The sequence below is a fragment of the Lepisosteus oculatus genome, chromosome 4 (assembly GCF_040954835.1).
Source record: "Lepisosteus oculatus isolate fLepOcu1 chromosome 4, fLepOcu1.hap2, whole genome shotgun sequence".
Lineage (NCBI taxonomy): Eukaryota > Metazoa > Chordata > Actinopteri > Semionotiformes > Lepisosteidae > Lepisosteus > Lepisosteus oculatus.
Genome location: NC_090699.1, coordinates 5,488,341 through 5,499,405, shown reverse-complemented (window position 1 = coordinate 5,499,405; position 11,065 = coordinate 5,488,341). Strand labels below are relative to the sequence as shown.

At 41.9% G+C, this 11,065-nt stretch overlaps 1 long non-coding RNA gene across 1 annotated transcript; it reads right to left on the bottom strand.

The window, feature by feature from the left end:
• Window positions 1–504: 504 nt before the first annotated feature.
• On the bottom strand, window positions 505–2,219 carry LOC138238115 (uncharacterized). Its single transcript, XR_011189274.1, has 2 exons — window positions 2,118–2,219; window positions 505–1,078 (listed from the first exon to the last, which is right to left on the bottom strand). It is a non-coding gene; the product is annotated as an uncharacterized lncRNA (long non-coding RNA).
• Window positions 2,220–11,065: the final 8,846 nt, after the last annotated feature.

The following is an 11,065-nucleotide window of genomic DNA, read 5'->3' as shown; positions in this document are numbered from 1 at the left end:
GAATTTGTAGCTGAAATTTAAGACTAGTTGTGTTTTTTATGATTATTGCCCATATGTTGATTGTTGATTGATTGTATACAATGTATAATTTGAAATACATAAGTTTCAGGTGTAAATGTGTATTTTCAGAATAAATTTCGAAACCTAATCATTGGCTTGGTTTACTTGTTTCTACACCTATAAAACCTATCTTTGATGTATAATAGACCTCTAATGTTATCCGTATAATAGACCTCTAACCATATACGTATAATAGACTTCTAAAGTTATCCGTATAATAGACCTCTAACCATATACATATAATAGTCCTCTAAAGTTATCCGTATAATAGACCTCTAAAGTTATCCGGAACTCCAACCATATATGTATAATAGTCCTCTAAATTTATCCGTATAATAGAACTCCAACCATTTATGTATAATGAACGTCTAAACATAGACGTATAATTGACGTATAACTTTAGACGTATATTAGAATTTCATTCTAGACGAATTGCAGACCACATTTAGACGTCTAAGGTATGCGTTTAACAGACGTATATTACACGTCTTTTGCCCACTGGGAATGCTTATGACACAGAACTGACTCCCCAATTTCAAATCCATTTTTTTTCAACAAAATACTCAAAGTGGACGGCCATGCCCAGCTGTTTTGTCCTGAAATGACAAGATCTAACATTTATTGTTTAATCCGTATATTCATAGCTATGGTACACACTTAAAAAAGGTCTGTAAGACTTCTGTCTCCGACTCACTGTTTTATCTTTATTGTATCTCCCAGTCTTATCTTTTGGCATATTCTCACATGCAATTATCTTGTGCAGACGGGCAATCTAATCAGATGGAATCAGATTCTGCAGTTGCAGCAGCAGCAGCCAGTTACACCAGAAGGCGCTCTCCCCTGGATCCCGTAGAACTCCTCAGACTCCACTGTGTTTCAAAATCCAGCATCTGAAGCTGCTGACCCGGGTGTAGACTCCTAGGGAGTTGGGCATACCACAATCTCTTCCAAAGCTCACAATCCCAGCCTGGATCCAGCTGCCCCACTTCTTACACACCAGAGGTCCCCCAGAATCACCCTGGAGTGAAATGAGGAATGAAGAAGGAATAGTTTCACACGGTGACAATACAGGGCTGTGCTTAGTGTAAATATTTGCAAATCAAAGTGGTGCAACTCCATCATGACGTGAGTAATTTTGCACGTAACTGTCTGTTGCTCAACGGTAATGACATGCTCACAGTATGCATTTTCCGCAAATCTTTCAAGGCTCATTTTGGAAGAACATAATAATAATAATAATAATAATAATAATAATAATAATAATAATAATAATAATAATAATAATAATAATAATATCCTTACACTTATATAACTCTTTTCTGGATGCTCAGAGCTCTTTAAAGGTAATGGGGATCCCCTCCACCCCCGCCAGTGTGAATCCCCACCTGGATGAAGCTCCAGTCTGCTCACACACAGCAGCTCCCAGAGGGGAGGAGAGCAGAGTGATGAAGCCAGTTCAAAGATAGAGGTTATTAGGAGGCTATGATGGGTAAAGACCAGGGGGAAATTTGACCAGGACACCGGGGTGACACCCCTACTCTTTTCGAGAGACGCCCTGGGATTTTTAATGACCACAGAGAGTCAGGGCCTCAGTTTTAGGTCTCATCCGAAGGACGGCACCTTTTTTACAGTTGAGTGTCCCCATAACTATACTGGGGCATCAGGACCCCCACAGACCGCAGGGTGAGCGCCCCCTACTGGCCCCACTAACACCTCTTCCAGCAGCAGCCTCAGCTTTCCCAGGAGTCTCCCATCCAGGTACTGACCAGGCTCACACTGCGGAGCTCCAGTGGGGCTGCCAGTGCTGAGTTGCAGGGTGATATTGCTCCTGGAGAAACTGCTGGTTATAAACTAACTTGCTAAAATCGAATTGGATGATTAGCGGCAGTAGATCACACACGGATTGCTGTTTTATAGAGGTGAAAGCGTGATCACTTTTGATTTCTAAAGTTATCATTCTGAAATACTTTTCCAAATGTATCCACCATGTATGAGTTGTCTTGAATTTTTGCATCAACTGGTCTGGTTTCTGTCTGCACTGCGGATGGTGAACTCACCAGGCAGGTGTCCTTCTGTCCATCTTCATCCACAGCGCACATCATGTCTTCCCTGATTATCTCACTGTTGTACATGTACTGACAGTGCCTGTTGTCTACGATGGCCAGGGGTACCCGGACTATTGGAGTGACAAAAAGATGGTGACTATTTTCTACAAAGCCAAAGACAAGTAGAATGACATGCATTGTTCATTACACTTTATTTCCAACACCTTCCCGACTATAAAGCATTAGTTTTCTCAATTTATTATAAACCTCATGACTGGTTGTCCTCATGTTCAGACACCAGGCACAACCATCTCAGCTGATGAGCATGCCACAATAAATACCAAAATAAATATTATTAGCAGCACAGATTGTGAGCTTTCCTGTTAATATAGTTGGCTATCCCTGCTAAAAATAAGGCAGCAAGCAAACCAAGTGAATCGTTTTTTTTTTCTACACCAAAGCACTTTCATTGGGTAGCATGTTATAAGGGATTAGACAGTCAAACACAGCTTCTATTGTTTTTTAACTTAGTTTCTTCATGGCTTATTAGTCTTCTATTGCACGTGCCACTCTCATTACACATGGCGTTAAAAATCGCTTTGCATGACAATAATGACACGTGTGCCATGTCAGCTGACCGCTGATCTAGAACAATATACACCATGATGTTGTTGAAGCAGATACGCTCCCTTCTTTCAAGTAAATGACAGGGTGAGATGTCTGAATGAGCTCACAGCAACCAGACAAGAGAGATGTGCAGAATGACCGGCTGTCAGTTCCTGAGTCCTAACGAGAAACACAGGAGCTCTGATCATCATTTCTTACCATTCTCTATATTCCTCCCCCACCGAGTGACCCAGCACTCTGTGTCCTCTGTGAAGACATCGTTGGGCTCAGCGAGCTGGACAGGACTGATGTAAGGAGAGAGGGACACCTCGCTTTCCAGCTGCACCAGGGCGATGTCAAAGCCGTCTGCTGCTTTCTCGTACTGCTCGTGGAGGACGACCTTCTTAATGCTTGTCTTGACCATCTGATAGTAATAGTATTCCCTCAGCCTCACGAAGGAATGCTCGAGCAAGAAGGAGCTGAAAGAGACAGTCTTATTATAATAATTATAATAATAATAATAACAATGTTCAATTTATACATTGGTACTGTATTAAATATTATAATTAATAAATATACAAGAATAATAAATATTATTATTCTGTGTGCTTGGTCGCGGGATCAGGTAATTAGTATCCAGAGTAAATATTAACAATTGCAATGCCAATAATACTGCTTGGAGACACATTTTGACCAAAGACCTGTTTGGCTCTATCATTTCCGGGACACGTTGAGACGGGGCAAGAGTTTTAATGCTTGATTTTAATTCAGACCAATGATCAAAACCAGATTAAACTGATATAGCTGCCTCTTTTCTTACACTGTCCTCTGATTGTTTTTTATACAGAAGGATTAGTTTGGGAGAATCGCAGAAAAATGGCTAAATTGAACAGGCTAATTAGTGGAATGGACTGTTCTAATCAGATAGGACCCTGTCTGAGCACACCTGAACAGGCTGAGAACTTAATCGGTTTTGAACAATGAGTAGGAAAAGAATGAAAGGTGTTTTTACAGCAGTTCCCAGAGACGTGGCAAGGCAGACAGGGATTTCAGGACACACTCACGGTTTGAAGCACTGCGCTGCAGTGAGAACCCACTGCTCACTGATCAGGGATCCACTACAGAGTTTGGCATCGTTGTAGTCCACCTGGATCTGGATATAGACGTGCCAGGGCCACTCTCCCTCCTCCTCATCCTGACCGCCCACGTTACAGCTCCAGTACAGACAAGAGCTGGACACTGGAGAGACACAGAGAAGTTCTTACAGAACAGGCATGAGATGAGTCATCCAGGACCATTGTCCCTCCTTCACACCCTAACTCACTGTAGAGCTCCTGGACAGGAGAGCTGGACACTGGAGAGAGACAGAGGGGTTCATACAGAAAAGTCTTGAGATCAGTCATCCAGGATCACTGTCCCTTCTTCACACCCTGACTGACCCTTACAGAGCTCCTGGACAGAGAAGTGCTCAATTAATCTCACCAACCTCTAAACCTGACAAAAGCTAGCAAACTATCTTAAGATACATGGGGGCAGTTCTTATTGTACACTTTACTGTGCTCTAACCATGACTTCCCCATTCTTTACTACACTTTACTGTGCTTTTACCATGAGCTCAGACCTCCCCTTTCACTCTTTGATCTCCTTTACTCCAACAAAGCCGAATGACTTCAGCTGGGAATCGGACAAGAACGGGTCCAGCACTGACCTACTGAAGCTACAAGATGATGAGACAAGATCAGTACACCAGTGGCTCTGAAACTCTTAATCTGCCTCGTTTCTGTGTCGTCTTTATGTGACTAAGAGCACCAGTAGTTTAACATGTGTAGATGTGTTGGCACACTTCCTCTCAGCTCTGTGATTGAGGTTTTGTTATGATTAAGTTTCGGTTTGATCAAGAATGCAACAGTCGAAAGATTTTTTGCTTGTGATTTCTCACAGTGCACTGAGCCTAAATCCGAGGGAAAAGGAAGAACAGTTTAAATGAGCAATCGGCGGCTTGTTTCTTCTTACCTTCTGTTGTGTCCAGGATCAGGCTGCACAATAGGAGCTGCAGTTCTCAGTCTTCATTGGTGTTGTATATATGTATAGACTGTCCACAAACTGTCACTGCATAGGCTACGTATGCTTATACAACAGTTCATCTGCACATTTATTTTACAATTTCATTTTCAATTTCTGATTCGTCTCTTACCTTCTTCCTTGTTCAGGATAAATATCCCAAAAAACACCAGCAGAAAAAACATCTTCATTTTCCCAGCCTCTCACTGGACACTTAGTGGACTGGCCCTGCTCACCTAATGTTGGAAACTGGACACAGAGGAGAGTCTCTTTTAAACAACTGAGCAGAGACAGCAGAAATGCACATACACCTGCCTTCATATAGCTCACAGTGCTGTAGACTCGCAGACCACAAACATACAGTGGGTTACGAACTGACTCAATAATTATGCACCAGAGATCTAACATCCTGATTATGGAACCATTTCACATACTAGTCAGAGTAAATCAGATATCCGCTTTGATAAGCTTGCTACTTACTCTCAGTGAACTTGACTGCAATCTTGGGAGAGCTCAAATGTAATAGACTGATTTCTCATTTGTCACTTTTCACTGTTGTAAATTAATTTGCGCCTTCCGGATTTCAGGCCAAGACACATTGTGCAAGCGATCACGTTGCTCCTATCCTGGAGTCCTTGCACTGGCTTCCTAACAGGTTTCAAAATCCTCCTGCTTGCCTATAAGGCTCTGCATGGCTTGGCACCTCAGTACCTGTTTGACTTATTGCCTTGTTGGCTTCCTGATTCTGGTCTCCTGTTTGTACTGCGATCTCCTCTATGCTCTATGGGTAACAAGCCTTCTCTTCCTGCACCCCAAAGCCCTGGGATTCTATCCCAAATGCTTCCCTGAGCCATTTTACATCCAGACTCAAAACCGTTCTTCTTCAGAACGGCTTTCATTTAATTGGAAACCCTTGTTTTTAATTATACTAATTCTCTCCCCTCCTTGAAATTTTTTTTTTACTGTAAAGCTCCTTGAGAAGTCACTTTTAAAGGTGCTATATAAAATAAAGTTTGTTCATTATTATGAGTTTATTAATATTACTTTTACACTGGGCCAATGAACCCCAGTCAAAGTGAAAGGTTTTCAGTGCTTTTTCATTAGAAAGACTGGAAAACCAGGGCTTTGAGACTTTTTCAGCTTGCCCCTCACTGAATGTTACCACAAGGCTCTCTGTATGCATGTGGCTTCATTTTTGCAACACCTGTCTTGTCCAGTTATTAACCCAGCCTGAACAATTTTATTAGCAAAGTTTCTTCTCTGAGCTGGAGCTGTTGAGAAACTGGGATGGGAGAGGGTGCATGCAGGTATCACCTGTTACCTGTGCGTGGAGTTTCATTTACGTGAAGCAGAGAACTGTGTGTGCGTGCATCCGTTTCTACGGGCATGTGTGTGTTTAAGCTTCTCAGGGGGTTTTGTGCAAACCAGAGACCTAATGAGCTGATTAATTAGCTGTATGACTGTGCTATGCCATCAACTTACCCTCAATGAAGTTGACTGAAATCTAGTTCTGTGCAAGTGAAGTCTTTCAGTTCATGACTGCCAAAAAAGACTGAGAAGGACTGAAAACACATTTCAGGATGATTTGTGTGAAAGTGACTTTGAAATCTTGGGTGCAGCACAGTCAAATTTATGTCTTTAGCAGAGTAGAGGAGTAGGATTAGAGTAATAGGTTGTTGCTATTTATTACAATTTGGGTTGCTTTGTAATGTAGTGTCTATATTGTGTGGTGTTGTCTGTTGTACCAGGTTGTCTGCTGTACTGTGGACATCCTGAGAGATCAGCATGAGTAAGACTTCCAATGTCCATGTGCATTTGTCAATATACTCCTCTACTCTCTAGTCTCTAGCAGGCAGTTGAGATCTGGGTATACAGTAATTCTATTCCAGGAAGGAGAGCTCTGTCTCACCTAGAAGTCTGTGTGGGTCCTAATGCCCTAGTGTGGTGACACTATACTTTAAAAACTATACTGTCTAATCCTGTCCTGTGGATGAGAAATTAAACCGAGGTCCTGACTCTCCATGGTCATTAAAAGTCGCAGGGTGTTTTTCGAAAAGAGTAGGGGTGTTACCCAGGTGTCCTGGCCAAATTTCCCCCTGGTCTTTACCTATCATGGCCTCCTAATAATCCCCATCTCTGAACTGGCTTCATCACTCTGCTCTCCTCCCACTGAGAGCTGCTGTGTGTGAGCAGACTGGAGCATCATCTAGATGGTGGGACACACTGGTGGTGGTAGTGAGGATCCCAGTTCCCCATGTACCTCTTTACATTACCCCATTATTGTAAAGAGCTCTGTGTGGAGTGTCCAGAAAAAGGAATTAGTATTTCTTTATTATTACAGTTCATGAGGAATCTGAAGTAGGAGTGGACTAGGACTTTTCCTCAGTGTGTGGTGTGAGGAGAAGGAAGGAAGGTTTTTATAAGTGTTCTCACAAGAGTACTCTTAAGAAGACACAAGAAGAGAGACACAAGACTTTGCAGTAGAGCAGGGCTCATCTTCGCTGGCTTCCCTAGGTCACTAGCGTCCACGAGGCTGACAAGATGCCTTCACAGTCACATGTCTGATACTGAGGAGGAAATTATGCCTGTAGAGCGATGGCAGTTGCCTGTTACGGTACAAATATCAACAGTCACTCAGAGATTGGATTACACTAAATTAGACTAGCCAGGTGAGCCTGGCCAGACAATCTAATTACATTAACAAAATCAGGAATTATTTGCAAGCTGGGGAACTGGGGAAGCCAGGGAAGGAGAATAATCATGTCTCCCCCAGGACTACGTGTACGTTTTTTTGGAACGGTGCGTGAGAGAGAAAGAGTGCAGAAAAATGGCACACCTTTTTCAAAAGCTGAGGCCGCTTCTCAGATGGTAGAATGTGATTTGAAAGTGTGAAAAGGGAGCTGCGTCTCGTATCTTTGCAGTTTCCTGTTTATTTCAGATCAGGCAGACAAGCCAGCCTGGAGACTAGATGCAGATAAACGGCTCCGAACCAAAGAAGGAACATCAAGATACGCCAGCCGTATCGGCAAGCAGATCACCATGTCGGCAGATCAACAGATTTCTCTCTCAGCAGATCACCAGCTCTGTGCAGAGAGGGGTCAGGGTTCCGGTGCACAGCAAGAAACACACACTCTGGGCAGCTCACACTTTTCCTCAAACACACACACACTTCTGCAACTATTATTTGAATACAAATGCACAGGGAGAGTAGATTGACTGTAACTGTAGACCCACATGGAACATTAAACTTTTAATTTGTGAATTTCTGTTGCCAACTAGTATTTTTGCTACAGATGTGCATCATCATGAACATTATACTGCACAGTGATTGTAGCCCTTAATGTGATAAGACTGTTCTACTACATTATTAATATTGTACTACATTAATATTGTACTTTTCCATTATTTTGTTGAAGTTTGCATTATATTAAGATCACATTATCTATTTATATATTTCAATTCTTAAGATTGTAGCTTGCCATTATATTGTTGAAGTATGCAGAGCTTGAAACATTTAATTTAATTGTATCGAAAGTGGGGTAAATAATTGCATGTGGATAAAGGCTATCTGCAAAAACAGGTGTAATAGTTGATGTATGGATATCTGTGGATATTACTTCACATAATTCTTTAGCTCAGTAATATTCCTTACTCATTTTCACATTACTTTGCTTGGTCTATCTGAAAGTGTATCATGCCGTAAATAGTGGCGATATGTGTGTGGGGTTTCGGAAAATGTAGTTTATGTGTCAGTGTTTTTGGCTCACATGCCAAATTAAAAACTACATTTAGCGAATGGTGAAGCATTCACTTCCTGTTCCTTTTAGGTAAACATATTTTAGAAATGTAAAGCAAATAAATGCCATTCACAAAACCCAGACATATGGTAAATGTCATGTGTTTTTCTCCTCTCATGTCATAGCTAGGAGTCAGAATTCATTACAAGTCCTGGGCGGGAATTCCAGAATAGCACGATTGAAAGGAAGATTAGCACGTCTGTGTGGAACACTACATAATAATTGAAATCCAGAAAATAAATGCCTTTGTCACCAGCAGCTATGAAAAATCAAATGAAATGCAATCGTTTAGCAGCTACGCAGCTCACAGAAGAGTTTCAGACCATTGCTGTATTGTGCATCACCGTTTGTATTGGTGACATACTGTATCAGATATTACACTGAGAAGAATGAACTGGGTTAAAAACTCCAGCAGAATATCTTGATTTTTGGTACAACAACCAGCTTGGCTTAATTAGAAGAATGTATCAGCCTTTTCAAGCACTGTCACCTAGAAACCCTTCTGACACGTTGATGTATTGTCCCGCTTTCCCCTGTCCTGTTGTGTGTGTTTATTACTGAGGGTTTCTCTGTGATCTCCTCTCTCTCAGTTTGTTTCCTGTCTTGTTGTGTGTGTTTATTAGCAGGGGATTTTCAAAATTCGGTGGTAGTATTTTTAAGTGATTCTGCTTCTTTTTTAAGAACAATTTTCTTACTCGTCTTACGATTCTAAAAAGAAAAAAATGGTTTAATTACTTACAACAATAACAAAAGAGTACAGATTGGGCTCTCACACGTAAAAGTTCTAATGTGGAGAACAGCTTTGTCCAGGTGCACAGCAGGTGTCGGCCTGTAGCTGTGATTTTGGCGGTAGTGTAACATAACTGAGCAGTTTCCTGAGTTACAGTCAGCAAGGGTGCCCTCTGCAGGCAGACACTACAGCCGACCTAATAACAAATAGCATCCAAGACTCATCAACCCTGCTCCTTACACTCTATGTGCCAGAACGTAGTTCCCTATTTTTAATTCTTATTCATCACACCATATTCCACATTTCTTGATCTGTGTTTTAATTACCATTCTGTGTACTTAATTACCATTGCTACATGTACTTGATGGCAATGATTTAATTGTAAACGTATTGATCTGTTTTTAGTTCTAATTCTTTCATTCCCTCTACCTGTTCCCTATTCCTTATTTTTGTGCCACATTCCTTATTCCTAATCCATGGTGCGCCAGAGAGCGCTCTAAGATATCTCAACCCCTACCAGTCTGATAATGAGTGGACAAATGACGCAGTAATTTAATAATAATAATAATAATAACAATAATAATAATAATAATAATAATATATTAATAATGCCAGTATAAGGGATCATTGCATTGTTTCCTTGCAGAGGAAAGAACTACATCTGATAATACCGTAGTTCATCTGTGTACCTGAGCTGTGGGACAACAGAGAGAGGAGTGGAGGTGGCTAATTAAAGGCCAGTGGTCTGAAACTGGTAAGAAAAGTAATTAATAATTGCTTACACTTATATTTCTGGACACTCCACTCAAAGCACTTTACAGGTTATATGGATCCCCTCCACCACCACCAATGTGCAGCCCCACCTGGATGATGCGAAGGCAGCCATGGCGCGCCAGAACGCTCACCACACATCAGCTATTAATGGGGAGGAGAGCAGAGTAATGAAGCCAATTTATAGATGGGAATTATTAGGAGGCCATGATTGGTAAAGGCCAATGGGAAATTTGGCCAGGGTGCAGGGGTTACACCCCTACTCTTTACAAGAAATCCCTGGGATTTTAAATGACTATTGAGTGTCAGGACCTTGGTTTTATGTCTCATCTGAAGGTTGGTGCCTGTGTACAGTATAGTGTCCCCATCACTATACTGGGGCATTAGGATCCACGTGGACCACAGGGTGAGCACCTCGTGCTGGCCCCACTAACACCTCTCCCAGCAGCAACCTTTAGATCTTCCCAGGAGGTCTCCCAGGTTTTCCAGGAGGTACAACTGGCTTTCATCGCTGGAGTGGGTCTGTACAGAGCCCCACAGAGAAAGCAAGAACATCCAGAAATAAAGCACTGCAGGAGCTTTCACATGTTCACATGCTCCGATTCTTAGCAAAGGAAAAACCCAGCTGTCTGTACACCCATAATGGAAATACATTCTAGAAATTGCCCCCCAGGATGCCCTGAGTTTGACACAGTAAAGCTCGGATAAGACTGAGAAGTGGGTAGAGATTTTGGTCAAATGAAGTTAAATTTAAGGTTCTACATGATAGTGGGAGAAAGGATGTGTTCACACCAGTATAAATGGAATTAGAGCCCTACGAAAGACAAATCGCCTTTGTGGGAGACTTATTGTTCTCGGCAGAGTATAGAAAAGAGTACAGGATTTCAGACCTGTCGAGAGTGAGCTCCTGAAAATTGGTGTACACTCTCCAGGAGGAACCGAATTAGAGCCGGTCCAATGGGAAAATGACCTAGAAGTCGCAAGCAGACAGCTGT